The following is a 16,462-nucleotide window of genomic DNA, read 5'->3' on the forward strand; positions in this document are numbered from 1 at the left end:
TTTGTAAACACTGATACTGATTTTATCACTCTACAGACAATAATTTACTGTGCAGCATGGACAGCAGCTAAATGTAATGGGGCAAGAATGACATTCTTAACACAAAACAACCATCAAAACAAATCATACAGAAAACCTAGCTGGCAAAGAAGATAGAAAATAAAATAAGGAAGTTGCGAGTCAATATAGGCAGGTTAACACAATTTATTAGAGGAAATAGAAACCGAAAAGTAGTAGCTGCAATAGAACTCATAAAGACACAATATCAATCACACGCACAATATGAAAATACAAACACGCATATAGAACACTTCTTAGATACCTTAAAACAGAAACTCAATGCAGCAGCTAGTAGACTTAAGAGATATTTGACGTGTACTGCCCGTAAAATAGAAAACAAAACATTTGCTAACAATGAAAAAATCTTCTATAGAAATTTAATATCTAACTGCAAAGATAATGAGCAAAATCTAGAAATACCTCCCCCTGAAATATTTCGACAATTCTGGGCTAAGACATGGGAAAACCCCATAGAACATAATGAACATGCAGACTGGGTTAACGAAATAACTACCCATATTCCAGAGATGGAGTTCAACTTCATACCAATAGAAACATTTATAGATGTCATCAAACGAATGCACAATTGGAAATCTCCAGGCTCAGATAATATTCACAACTATTGGTACAAGAAATTTAGTAGCACACACTCATACATACATAAGTACTTAAATACATTCATTCAATCATCACATTTACTATCGAAATATATAACTCATGGAATCACATACTTAGTACCTAAAGATAAACATAATAACACAAATCCAGATAAATACAGACCAATAACTTGCTTACAAACCATATATAAAATTTTATCAGCTTGCATATGTGAAGAAATATACAAACATTTAACTAAACATAATATATTAGCCGAACAGCAAAAGGGATGTAGAAAAAATAGCCAAGGTTGTAAGGAACAGCTTACTTTTGATCATTTTAAGTAGTGCGGTAAAATCGAAAACCAAAAATCCATACTATGTTTATTGATTATCAAAAAGCCTTTGATTCAGTCCCGCATAGCTGGTTATTGTATGTCTTAAAATTGTATAAAATAAAGCCAACCCTCATATCATTTCTTAAAAATTCGATACAAAACTGGCAAACTGTACTAAAAATAAAACAATCGTCCATGAAATCTCTAACTACTGAACCAATCCGTATCCAACGAGGAATTTTTCAAGGAGACGCTCTGAGTCCCCTCTGGTTTTGGTGGTCTTTAATCCTCTTTCACTCTTGTTAAATAAAACCAATACAGGATTCACACTTTACGGTAATAACACCCAATATAACTTATCACACCTCATGTAAATGGACGATATAAAACTCTACTCCACTGACAAAAAACACGCTGCTTGAGTTAGCAAGCATTACGGAACAGTTCTCAAAAAATATTCATATGAAATTCGGAGTTGACAAGTGCAAAATTCTGTCAATCTCGAAAGGAAAAATCCTTAATAATAGCTACACACTCGAAACTGGTGAACAAATTGAACCAATGGATGAACTAAGCGCATATAAATACCTTGGTTTTAAACAATCTAGGCAAATATTACAAACTACGACAAAACAAGAACTGCTTACAAAATTCTCGCACCGATTAAATCTCGTATTAAAGACACACCTTAACTCTAAAAACACAATAAAAGCTATTAACGCATTTGCCATACCCTTACTTACGTACTCTTTCGGAATAATACAATGGTCAAAAAGTGACATAAAAAAATTGCAGCGAACTATAAGCACTCACTTCACTAAATATAGGAAACATCATCCAAAATCTAATATTCAAAAAAAAGAAGGAGGAAGGGGAATAAAAGACATAAACAATTTACACAATAAGCAGATACTCTCACTCAGAGCATACTTCCATGATAAATCCGAACACTCACCTCTACATAGACACGCCACAGAAATAGACAAAAAGCTTACACCATTAAACCTACATGACAAAAACACTCAAGTAAACGAACATATCATAAGTACACAACAACAAATGTTGGCATGGGCTGAAAAAACACTGCATGGGAGGCACCGACTCTATTTGAACCAACCCCACGTCGACAAAGAGAAGTCGAACGATTGGCTCAAACGAGGTGAACTGTTCCCTGAGACCGAAGGTTTTATGCTCGCCATTCAAGACCAAATAATAGCAACTCGTAACTATAGGAAGTACATAATGAAGGATAATAATCAACCTACTGACTTATGTAGACAATGTAACGCAGCCTCTGAAACTATTCAGCACATAACGGGGGCTTGCAAATCTCTCGCACAGACCGATTATAAGCATCGACATGATCAAGTGGCTGCAATCCTACACCAACATTTAGCATACAAAAATAAACTTATAACAAAAATGAATCCATATTACAAATATAAACCGGAAAGTGTATTAGACAATAGAAACCACAAAATCTACTGGGATAGAACAATAATAACTGACAAAACTATCTGTTATAATAGACCAGATATTACCGTTCATGATAAAATCAATAGAATCGTTTATCTTATCGATACAGCCGTTCCTAATTCACATAACATACAAACCAGAATATCTGAAAAGTTAAGTAAATATCAAGATCTCGCCATAGAAATTAAAACGCAATGGAAAGCACAAACAATACATATAGTCCCAATAGTCCTATCATCCACAGGTATCGTGCCAAAATCCTTGACACAAAGTCTGAACACCTTACAAATGCCAGCGTATATCCTCCATATACTTCAAAAAGCCAAAATCCTTAACACCTGCTGTATCACCCGAAAGTTTATATCATCACTTTATCATCAACGTTTTTAATATAAGCAACACTCCTTAACGCTTGGCTGCAGTCCGCGTTTTAGGTTTAAACCCTTCGAAAGAAGAGAAACTTTAAAAGTTAAATAGAAAAAAAAAATAATAATATCCTGGGACATTTTTCACACAAGGCCATCTGATCCCAAATTAAGCTTGTACAAAGCTTGTGCTATGGGAACCAGACAAGTGATATACTACATATACTACTTTTCTTTTGTAAATACATAATTATATAGAAAATTACACCCAGACTCAGGACAAACAGACATGTTCATGCACACAAATGTCTGTCCTGGGTGGAATATGCATGTTTTATATTTATATATTTGTGATAGTGTCATTAATTTAGTTTCCTTGTAGATCTTTTCCGTCGGAGTTAGGTAATATATAGATAATATCTGGGTTTATTGTTTTTTATTCAAAACTACTAATCCGTTTGATATCAAACTTTTATATTAAGGTTAAGTTTACAATTATATTAATGTCATTGAAATCATTGATCCGAATGGTAGAAGTCGCTTATATACTTTTTTTTTGTTTTTTATTGAGGTTTTCTCCTCTTGGCCCGGCCGGTGAAGGCAAGGCCCTCGGTCCCACCACAGGATGGCGCCTGGATGGGGAAACGAGTTTGAGAAGGCGGTGACCGAAGTCTGTCCACCCAGCATCGACAACGAAACTGGGCGAACCCGCCTCTCCCTCCTCCTTCTACTCCTCCTCCTGTCTTCGGCAGCCCGAAAGGTCTCCGCAGACCAACTCCTCCTCTCTCTCTCCGGCGGCCCAAAAGGACCCCGGAGTCCTCCTACTTGCCACGAAGCCGCTCGCTGGTCCACTCTGCGCAACAGAGAAGTACCAGGAGTGGCCCGCGACATTTTCGCCGCGTCAGTCTCAGCCGCGATCGACAAGCAATCCGGAAAAACATCGGATTGCTGGTCGACCCCTTTGCCCAGGGTGCACCACGTGGAGGTGACTGACATGCACCCCTTACAAAGCATGCCTACCAAATACTAGGCAAAATTTAATTGCGCCGGACCTATAAAAACACGTCCAACCGATGCACGTTGTTGCGTAGAATATCTACAAATTTATAATGTCTCAAAGGGATTGAAAGCATTAACTCAACAAAGGGACATTTACATTTTCTTTACGTTCTGGTGTTCTACTCAAGGACATGATATTTATCATGTGCTCTTATGTGATACTGTGTCGAATGTGTCAGATAATTAATCAAATAATTCACGAATAAATTCAAAGGTGGATCGTAAGAATACAATCCTTTGAAATTGTATCAAATAAATGGATTGCATTTCAAAGGAATACGTCTTCAATAAATTGTTAACAGACATTGGAATGGCGGCAGGACGTAGAAACAAAGAGAACTAATCAACAAAGGCACCTTTGGTCCGACGGTTGAAGTTGGTCAGTGTCGAAATTGAATGCTTTAACAACGAACTGTCCCCTAGTTCCTCTAAAACGGATCAAAATGTCAGTAGACTATCTTATTTTTATTTTTGCAAGTTATTGTTTATATACAATACAATGTCATGTTTATAATATAATAATAATAACAATAATAAATTCTGCCCTTATTCATAGAAGGATTTCATTTAATCTCTTCTAAGGCGGATGCGAATCAACTAAATATAGACAAATTGGTGATAATATTGGTGATAGTAGCTTTGCTCTGGTCCATCTTAGTTGGTATTTGATATTCTTGTGTTTCAGTGCTTTGAGCTTACTATTGCGTTAAGTCATTGTTATATTTGCCCCTATGTTTGTTTGTAAAATATATGTAGATAATACTTACTTAACCCCGCAAGTTCACCCTCGTTACAGTTACATTGAATTAAGATTACACATACCTACTTTACACACAGTAATGAATACATAACGAAGTGCATCTCATTAAGTAAATAGGTACCTACCCACTTAATGTGTCGCAGTAACCGTGTCGTCTGTCGTTGTTCTCGCTACGCGAACTTGCCTCTAGTTTGCCAGGTTGGTCCACGTTTATGGTTACTGTTGCACTTCTTTAGGGTCGTAACGTGAAGTAATCTTTACATATATAATTTCTTGTATAAGATATCACTTTCAGTTTTTTTCAGATATTTTTTTAAAATTATGGTAGTAGAATACACAAGTATTCAAACAAACTCACTATATAATATTAGTAAATATATTTATATACACCTATTGAATAGAGATTAACGGGGAGAATAAGGATGCTTGTTGTATTCATGCCACTATGTATTTTCGTTTTTATATAAATAATATATTTATGATTTACTTAAGACCTTAAATAAAATAACGCGTATCTAACAATATTTATTTAAAATTTAAGTATGTGTACATAACCTGCGTGTATTTAATCAAATACGTGTATTCTAGTAACTAAATAAAACATCCTAATTGCCAGAGTGGTCTATGCCCTATTCCAATCGAAGTAGGAGTAAAGGTACACAAACCGTAGTTTTACAAATTGCATGCGATTTTTTAATTGTTCTGCTGCATTATGCACTATAAACAGTTCTTAATTACCTATATTTATAATACAACAATATTCACACACACACATTAATTTAACTTCCGAAGTTCCGATTACAACTTTGCGGACACTGAACAAGCCATTTTTTCGCGAATCCATAGTGAATATCATAGATTATTCAAGATCTTGATCTGTGATATCGGTGTTAATGTTGTTTATTCGGTTTTACTTCTCTTGTGCTTGGAATAGACTATAGGTAATTAAAACTTTTCAAGGTCGTCACGGTGTGCGTTGGAATTGTGCCAAGACATGCCATACAAAATTCGTTGTTTTGGGCTACAGCAATTTCTCAAATGAAACCGTTTGTGATAGATATACATATAAAATTCATTTTTTTATGGTATTAAAATATGTTTTATGTAAACTATATTATATTAAATGGATAGCAACTACGGTTTCGAAATTTAGTTTTACGGAGAAGAAAAGGTAAAATTTAGTACCTAGCTATTTTTTCGCTAATGAAATTACATAGGTATGTTAATTATTAAAAACTATTATATTTGCATATCATGAATGAAAATGAACAAAATATTCCACAACTTATCCCCCAACCCGCATTACTAGTAGAATAAACCTCCAACCTTCAATTACAGGATGGTACCTTAATTTTAATCAATTTAATAAAATTATCTTTTTTCTTGTGAAATTGAACTGTAAAACAAACTGCGATGAGTATATTCTAATACAATTTATGTAAGCATTACATTCCGATAAATAAAAATAAATACTACTAGTACATGATGAAAACCTCAGACACATAATACAATGTCTAAAGATTATAAAATAATCTGATCAGTTACAGTACACTATAATGTCTTATTTTAATTCCAATCAATCCTAATAGTCAATAAATAATATTTTACGTACCTACCCGTGAATGATGTCAAAATATTAGCTACTTAAGATTAGGGATTAGATTAGTTTTACGAGTAACTGGTAATAATTTTATAGGCAAGTCCGTGGGGTAGGAATACTAATCCTAATGTTGTCTTTGTAGGAACTAATTTAAGTCATGCGGCCGTGGAAATCAGCTAATGACATCCCTTGACGGTCGTTAGGACATACTACTCATTTTATTTTTTCCCCTCGAGTCAGCGAGTTTCCTTTTCACGGTCCGTTTTTACCATTTAAATGAAATATTCGTCAGTCAGCCGAAGAGTGAAAAGAATATTAATGAAGACACGTAATACGTTTCAATGTATGTAGTTAAGTGTAGTTAGAATGATTCGTCAAATATAAGCTACAATTCGGATATAGGCTTTATCTCTAAAAATTTTAGTAAAATTGTGACTAAGGAATACTTATTAATAGACTCTTTCATTTATTATACACATTTGACGATGATGATGATGTCCTCCTGAATGATTTCTGTCATGGCGGCCAATTTCAAGCGAAATTAGCCAACTGTGCAGGACATATTATAGAGTACAAGTGTGTGTGCGCAAACAGAGATGTACTTTCTATTCCCCCAATCTCATAAGCTGATAAGACGGCAATCCGACACGAGTGTAAAGAGCTTAGGCGCAGGACCAACGGCTTTACGTGGTGAACGGGGCTCGAGAGTGTACATACTTCCAGATTGGGTTGCTACTGTCAATTTTCGACTAAAAAACCCTATAGCTTTTTTTTTGTCCGACCTGCGGCTTGAACCCAGGATCTGCAGCCTTATATCTAACCACTAGGCCAACGAGGCTGTCGAAATACACACATATATCTATATTGTGTAGACAATTATTCATAGACCATATTTAGTTTATATCACTCCAACACGACGAGTATCTTATTCCAAGCGAGAGAAGCCACAGTCAATAGTTCCTTGAACTAAAGGCTTAGACCATGACACCAGATATGTTACTCGAAGGTTTCGAGGTCCGAGAGGTAAGTGAAGGCAACTACAAATCTATACTTATAATATAATTGTAACAGGTCGATGTCTGTACATTAAAGATATTGAAAAAAAAGTCTTTATTAGAGCAACAGAAGCCAAAACAACAGTTTTTAGAATTTTTGTCTGTCTGTCTGTGTGTTTGCAACCGCATTACGGAAAAACTACTGCATAGAATTGAATGCAGTTTTCACCGATGTATTCTAGAGGTCTAGCTTAAAATACAGACTCCAGTTTACCGCAGGAAATAAAAAATAATAAATAAAATAAATAATAAATTTAAAACTGATCGTTTTAAATTTAGTATAGCTCGGAACTCGCGTTATTTAATGAACTTAATACTAAATTAACAGATTATGACGAAACTAGCGCCGCACTTACATGATACAGATAAGTTAGTGGTTCTGCGTAGTTGTTACTCAAAAAAAAAACATAGATGGCGTTTATCATTTTATAAGTTTATCTCAACCGATAACAACTGTTCAACTTTATATAAAAATAGAAAACAAAACAATATTTAGCTTTGTTTCATCGAAAGCAGAAATCGAAAAAAAAATGTATCCATAGGAATTTAATAGAAGGGAATAGAAGGACACACAAAGTTAAACAGAAATTACAAATAATATAAACAAAAAGGCCAAACTGTTGCTAGGTGGCTTTTTCAGTAGCATGATATAATTATTTATTTCGCATTATAACTTCAAATACATCATTTTAGAAAAATATAGGAAAAAAAGTAATTTGGAAATTACTGTGTTACATATTTAAAATAATACCTTCCCAAAAACGGTCTTACCTTTCGTTGGCTTCTGCTCAAGCCAAACGAGTATGATTGAGAATATTAATAGAAAGTCAACAGGAGTCAGAAGAGCGTCTAGCATCGTGGCCTAGAAGTGCTGCGTCTTGATCTCGAGAGACTTTTTCTGAACGCGGATCGTGTCCAAATGCTTATAGACACCATAACGCCGCGTCACGATGTGAGAGAGTGGCGTACAACGTGAAAGTCGATTAAGTGCAGACTAGTCTCGCCACACTAAAGTATGAATTGCGGAAACTCGGGAAGAATGTGAGATTTGATTAAGCCCTGATCATAGGCGCCATGAGATTTCGTAATCTGTAGAGAAGAATTCCGAAAGAAAACAGCGTTTAGCTAATGACTTGCAACCTTCACAAATCACAAAATGTAACGGTCTCTAGAAACACATGAAGAAAGAGAGTTACGTCTGCCAACTGAATACAGTTGCTACGAAATCTCGCGTTCTGTAGAAAAATATGAAGAATGTATGTTGCGTTTGTCGGCTGGTCGTACCCAACATGAAATCACACGCTCTCTAGAAACACAAGGGGAAAAGACACTTGCGTTTATCTGTTGACCGTAAACACCATAAAATATCACGGATGTAGAAGACAGATGACTAGCATGACTTGCACTTATCGGCTACTCGCAGTCGCTACTGTGATAGACAGGAAATTACCGCTCATTACCTGGAAAAAAAAGGAGCTGTGCAAGAATTGCGGCAAACACAATGAAGTGATATCCGAACGGTTAGTTAGTTAGAAACAGACCGGCTGCACCATGTCGTTGTTAGAATGTCTGTTAGCGATGATGATGCTTCGATGGTATTTTATTATGTTCCAATAATAAAATAAGCCGATTATACTCATCTGGGCTCAATGAAAGAAATATGCGCTCATATCCGTGCCTTGAAGTGGTATGGAGAACTCCAACACATGTGTTGTTCACAAGAACTACTAGAACCTTTGATACGATGCACAAAAATAAACATTGTTTACCTACCCATTCCAAGACAATGTCACAGTAACAGCCTGTTAATGTCCCACTGCTGGGCTAAGGCCTCCTCTCCCTTTTTTTGAGGAGAAGGTTTTGGAGCTTATTCCACCACGCTGCTCCAATGCGGGTTGGAAGAATACACATGTGGCAGAATTTCAATGAAATTAGACACATGCAGGTTTCCTCACGATGTTTTCCTTCATCGTCAAGCACGAGATGAATTATAAACACGAATTAAGCACATGAAAATTCAGAGTGATTGCCCGAAGTTTGAACCCACGATCATCGGTTAAGATTCACGCGTTCTAACCACTAGGCCATCTCGACTCTGACACTCAATAATGTTACACAACTACCAAGATTATAAAAATAGTATATATAAAAAATAGCAATTCATATATTGAAGTGTTTCTGTTCGGTTCTATTTCCGAAGTTTCGTTCTGTAGATTTTTTCGAACGTTCCTTGAGCCACTGTATATTCATTTCTGCAAAAAGTTGAATGCTTAGTTTCGGAAGTGAAACAAATATTTAAATGAAACGAATTGGAATTTAAACTATCTACTTTCATGTCAAATTAGTTTTTATAATTTAGTTTAAACTTTTATAGTATCTAATAAAATGAGTACATTACACATGTGGATCTCGGCTAGTTTGCTTAGAGACAGTCGTTAGAAGGTTCCATTTGCGTCCCCAGTGTGTGCGCTCACTTAAGCCTGCACCGGTCTCAGAACGCCGGAATAACAAGCACAAAACGGACACCGGCAAATCCAACCCGAGTGCGGGATTTGTAACATAGTGCGGCTTATTCAGCTCACTTCTACATAATATGACCGAAACACTTGGAGCGCAGATGCTTGCTGAAAATACTCAATGTTGTTTCAATTCTTGGACGTCTTTCGTCCGGATTCTATAAGTAAATAATGAAAGGTATAATAAAAGTGCCCAGTACTATTTATTTTATTTTAATAATGTACATAATGAACAAGATTTCTTAATAAAAAATATTTATAGATTTTATTGAGCATAGAAGCCTTACAGTTGTTGACTATATTAATTCCAAACTATACTAATAAGAACATTTAGCGTGTGGGCTATCTTGAGATACTGAGGCATATAATATTGAGAGACGGATCCAGGTATTAGGCTAGCCAATACTCAAAGACCGAAGGAATAATATATATTTATTTACGACACATCACAATTGTTTGAGTACCCTGTACTGACTGATTGATTAGTGTATTATAATAATCTAATAATAAATTGTTATGATTTCGTCGTGCCAAATATGGAGTACAACTAAAAAGGCGATGTGCTGACGGCACAAACATAAAGCTGAATCGTTTGTTTGTTTATTCGTTTGAAAGCGTTTAGCGAAGCGATTTAGTTGAAATTTTGTGTGCATATTTCAAAGAGGTATTGGATGGTTTAAAGATACAGTTGGACCAGTTAGGTTTTTTTTTATACAATAGGAAGGCGGACGAGCATATGTGCCACCTGATGGTAAGTGGTCACTAACGCCCATAGACATTGGCATTGTAAGAAATGTTAACCATCGCTTACATCACCAATGGTGCCACCAACCGTAGGAACTAAGATGTTATGTCCCTTGTGCCTGTAATTACACTGGCTCACTCACCCTTCAAACCGGAACACAACAATACCAAGTACTGCTGTGTTGTGGTAGAATATCTGATTAATGGGTGGTACCTACCCAGGCGAGCTTACACAAAGCCCTACCACCAGTAATAAGGTGGCGCAGGTTTGCCACTAAATTAAAAAATGACTGTGGGATGACGACATCAGCCGGGTGCGGCGCTATTTACGTTATAAAACACAATCAAATCAATTTAAAAAATCAATGTATGCTTTAAATATTATTTCCGAATGATTTGAGCGAACAGAACAACAATAGTTAAACAAATATTAAACAAAAACAAAGAGTAAGTATATTATTCAGTTTACATAGTTTTAGATATAAAATACTAACCAAGAATTACGATAAAGAATGTGATGTGTTGAGTTTAACATAATTAAACTAATACTACACGAATATTATATATACTTGTTATTCATTTTAAATATAAATAATATTTATAATTCAACGTTTTAACTAATCTTAAAATATAAAGAATTACATTTGTGTGATATCATAATAAATTAAATGTAATCAATAAATAATATAGCTTTTAAGTAACATTTTATAACAGTACATTTCACAGATATACGTTCTATCTATTTAAAAACGTCGTATATTAAAGTTTACAATTATTTTCAATCCGTAGTCTCGAAATGGTGATCTTAGTGCGTACAATGCAAATTAGATGCCTGATAAAACACGAACAACGAAATTTTCGGAATATATGTGTTATTCATGAAGGCATATTTATTACCATAATAAGTTCATTAAGCTTTTATAATTTTATGATTTAGTCACAATTTTTCATAAGTATTTAATTGAATTATCTTTTTACATTTTTTACTTTTAATGTTATATTAAAAACTTGAGCGTTTACGGATGAATACATATTTCAATGAATAGGTTTTATATTAAATTTATTTATAACAGGAATGCAGATGAACACTCATTGCGTCATTCTTTCATATTTCGGTTATTCTTTTACAGTTAATACAATTATTGGTAGCGTACGGAAACTTTGGTGAGTTTATCACGTGTTATAATGTGCATTTAATATCCATGTTAAAATTTATTCTTACGAAGTAAATGTTTACGAACCCATCCATAAATATTCTACTCCTAGTAGAAGCCCATTCAATACAATACTAATCCAGTGATCAGTGGATTGAGGTCAGTCAATCGAATCGATTGTTAGACCTTCATGAAAATTTGTATGATTCTTCTCCTTATTGTTGAATTAAAAACTATGGGTATGACAATACGTAAAAATATTATCAGATATACTTTAAAAAAAAAACCATCGACCTTAAAGAGCTTTTACAAAATTTTACTTTTAAAAATCGAACCGATTGCTAAATTTTCAATGAATTAATTGAATGAAGAAATAATAATGATGGATTCAATATGAAACCGAATGAAAACATGGTATCTTAAGTCTCATTTACAATAGACTCATTGATTTAAATTTTCTTATTCAATATTGAAGCAAACGTGCACGGGTAAGGGCACATAGGCTATGAAATTTGACCACAAATCTTTTAACAAGATCAACACATCTCTTAATGCTCTCTAAGGATATGTTATTATTGATTATAATATATTAAAACATTATTACGTCGCCTTAGGAGGTCTGAAAGGACTAAAAATCGGTAAAGCATTAAAATTATAAAACAATTTTTGATTGCAATACCAAATTTAAAAAATATACCAATATTATATTCGAGTTTTACGACGCGTTAAATCGAACCATTCGCGATTGTGATTCGTACTAAAGTACATTGTATGCCGATAAAGCGGAGCATTTTATGAAATTGTCGTTCGTTAATAGTAGCTCCGTGCAATTCGACCGTCACAATTTATCACGTATAAAGTTAGCAATTTTCAATAAAGTAATATAATATGGAACTTCATCGTGACAGCCGCCGTCAATTATTGCCAGACAAATTATGTCCCGTTGACCGAATCATTCATACTACGTCAAAATGGATTATATATAATGTAACTGAACGTTTATAAAATACCTAAAAAACATATTATGTAGTATTTCATTAGTCTATTGAAATTTGTTTCAATTGGTTAGCACATAATGTGAACAATAAAAGCCTAAAGCCAGCAAATTTTCAGATTTCACCTGTGCGATCATTTCACGCTCCTCTCGGTATGAATCTCATTTTCATGCTCATTGCTTATTCTATCTACTGTATAAATAAGAAATGTAAAAATTAGAGGACATTAAAACAAATAGAGATTTTTTTTTGTTTCTGATCAAACACAACCCATTTATATGTATATATCCCATGTATACGTTTGTATCCGTGTATATTTTATTTTTAACTTTGAACTAGCACTTATGCAAAATCAATTCTAAGATTAGCAATTTTTTTATATACGACCTTAGCTATATTGTTAAACATTACTACGGTAATGTTTTTGGGTTTTCTGTAAACTAGATGTAATCAAATGTTAATTACTTTATAAAACTTTAAGCATATTGACTACAGCTGGCTTAATTATGTCCTAATACTCACTTACTTGAGAAAAAATATAGGTATTAAAATTTAGCTATATTTAAGTTTTACCTTTTATGGGTGATGGATGGTGATTACAATTACTATTAGCCTATTTATATTTTGAAAGCTACTACAACTCGTCACTATTAAAGAAAGTCCTAATTTAAAATTAAAGATACATAAATTTGGTCCTGTCACGGTCGCCAAATTTATGTGCCTTCGTGTACATATGGAATTTCAATGAAACTCTTCAAAATAGTTTAGTCAGTTTATTTCGATGTTGATCTTACAAGTTGCAAATGACAACTGAGTTATACAGAGTGAACGTCATATATAAAATATTACGCCTGATAGCTAATATTAAGCAAATACACACATTTTATGCTTTGCCTGAGTTTTGAAGCTTGGCGTTAACAATATAATATATGAAATAATAGTCGTTATTTCCCACAGGTTGTGGGAACAACAACGACACTAGTACATATCATTATAGTTTGAATTAAGTTAATAAAAAAGAAATACCATTACTACATTTATATCTGTTTGCCTGCTTTATATAAGAAATATTTAATTTTCATTATTTATAATATAATTTCTGCGCAAAATAAAATTTATTTCCAACTCTTTTTGATATTCTAGGAAAAAATATTTTATAAATCAACCTATTGAAATTTAGTGTTAAATATTTATTCTAAAAATTAATTCACAAAACAACTTTTAAGCATATTTTGTATGTAATATACAAAAATATTTTTTGAGTACGTGTGATTAAAAAAATTATGAAATACAAAAGTTAAATGACATCACACATTTAGTTAGTTATATTATGTAACACTTCAACGCAGTTACATGAGCCCTTTCCAGGAGCTGACGGAAGTGTACGAAGTTGCCAATACGCTGGAGCTAACCACAGAGGGAAGATACCGCAACATTAAGTTTGTTGTTGTGTGAAGGGAACGCATTTGTGGGATACTTTTCGGTGCAATAAATTAGTGTTTAACCGCAACGATGTAAGCTCGTTATTAATGTGTTGTATTAACTATTAACTTGTTCCAGGTAATGTCAATTTAATTATTATTCATATTACTGAATAAATATTGAATTGAATTATTATCAGAGAACGGCTGTATTTAATTTTGGGAAATAGTCACGTGTGGTATTTAGACATAGAAAACCTAGGACACAAAATCAAGTAAGTACAGATGATGAAACATGAAACTTGTAGTACTTGTAGCTTCTAGGCATCATATACACATTATATAATATTTTTTTGACTTTTTGAAATTTATATAAATTGATTCTTTTTTCGATTTAAATGACCTATAATTTATATTCTTTTCTTTCTTAAAATTCACAAAATTGAATTTAGATGAAATTCAAATTCTTGAATTTTTTCGTGAACAAAATTTCGCGTAGAAAATTAATTCAAGTCTTACAAATAATCCGTGCGTAAAGATGAAAGAATTTGAAACCGCTTTCAAGTTCTATTTTATTATTAGCCATATTTCGCGATTTTGCGCAGGTACTACAATTTCGGTTTATTTTTGAATTTTAATAAGTGTATTTTAACTATTATTTATTTAAATTAAGCTGTATTAATATTTTGTACTGTGTATTTTATAATACACAGTGTATTTTATAATAATAAAAAGGGGTAGAATTATTACCTGTATCATTTGTCAACATTTGTCATGCAAGTATATTTAACAGTTTCAAGTTATCACTTCTATCGGCAGTCCCTATGGCTGTTTTTCTGAAATATTAGCATAGTAATACCAAACAGCGTTTTTCCTCGTAATATAAGGCATAATTGTTTGCAACGACATTAAATTTTAGCGAAAGGTTGATCATTGATATTATATTAAAACAAATATATTTAAAAACAATTGCTTGTAGTAAAAATAATTTATTATTTTTACTACAAGCAATTGTTTTCAATTGTATTATGTTTTTCCCGTGTGATTTAAGATAGCCGTGCAGTCACATACATACAATTAATTAAACCTGTACAGCAGTTGTCAAAATATGACCACTCATACGATATTCACTTCATATAATATTTCTAGAAGTATGCGTGGACTGTTAGTTGTTGTAATCCTTTGTGTTTTTTATTTTTCACGTGTTTGTTAACTCTTAAGTTTTGCCGACATTTATTGATAATTCATCGGTTATTCTATATCAACACATCAGTAAGTTGTTGTGTTGCTTTGGGTGAGTGAGCTAGTGTAATTTCAGGAATAAAGGATTTAACATTTTAGATTGCTACAATTGGAAGTGAATTATACGTGTACGGAATAATTAAATTTCTTAAAGTTACTAGACTGGAATTGCGATTTGATTATTAGGAGTGACAAACGTTTAATTAGATAAATTTTCACGTATTTGTTCCGACAAATAATGTAACTTAATACTACAAAAATACTTAAAATTTAGTACTGAAAAATTGTTAAAAACTATTTGCGCGTGGTAATAAAATAAGCTTTTAAAAACATTTATTTTCTATAATGTTCGATAAACTTAGTAGTAATCGAATTTAAAGGATGATATAAATAACCAAACTTAATTAGGCTTCCTATCCACTCCACTCCACTGTATGAAAGCGTATACAAAACTATAAAGCCATTCTTTCCGAAAATATACACATTTTAAGCTTTTGAAATAAAGAATACAACACAATTATAAAAATAAACTATACGATTTTCATATAACTAAAACTAAATAACATTTATTTTAACATTTTATTTCGGTTTCGTCGGAAAAATCATTAATTTTTTTGATTAATGATGTTGTATAAACAAGTACATGAACATTGATTATATGTTATGATTATTATTGCATTGTAAAATCATAATTATAATTAATGTTGCATAAAAAATATGTAATGATGACATTTGAATTAAATTTAAAATATTTTAGAATTGCTTTCCCGCAATTTATAATAATATTGTGCGATATCGTTGATTATAGTAAACGTATGGTAGAAGGTAACGTTAACTAGAGAGGCTTAAAGAAGAGCGATGAAGTCGTGTTCGAACGCCGTCACAGATGTCGATAAAGCAGGCCCGCGCCCTGAAAGGGGCTCTTATATCATTCTTTGACAACCGTTTTCAGAGCCTACTGCTGACATATTTTTTTAGAGTAGAAGTCGCTTTTCTTTTTAGAACATACAACGTGAGCTTGTAGGTCTCTTATAATTAACATTTGAGATCCTGAGAAAGTTTTCATAACAATTAAAAATAT

This window comes from Nymphalis io, chromosome 5 (genome assembly GCF_905147045.1).
Source record: "Nymphalis io chromosome 5, ilAglIoxx1.1, whole genome shotgun sequence".
Lineage (NCBI taxonomy): Eukaryota > Metazoa > Arthropoda > Insecta > Lepidoptera > Nymphalidae > Nymphalis > Nymphalis io.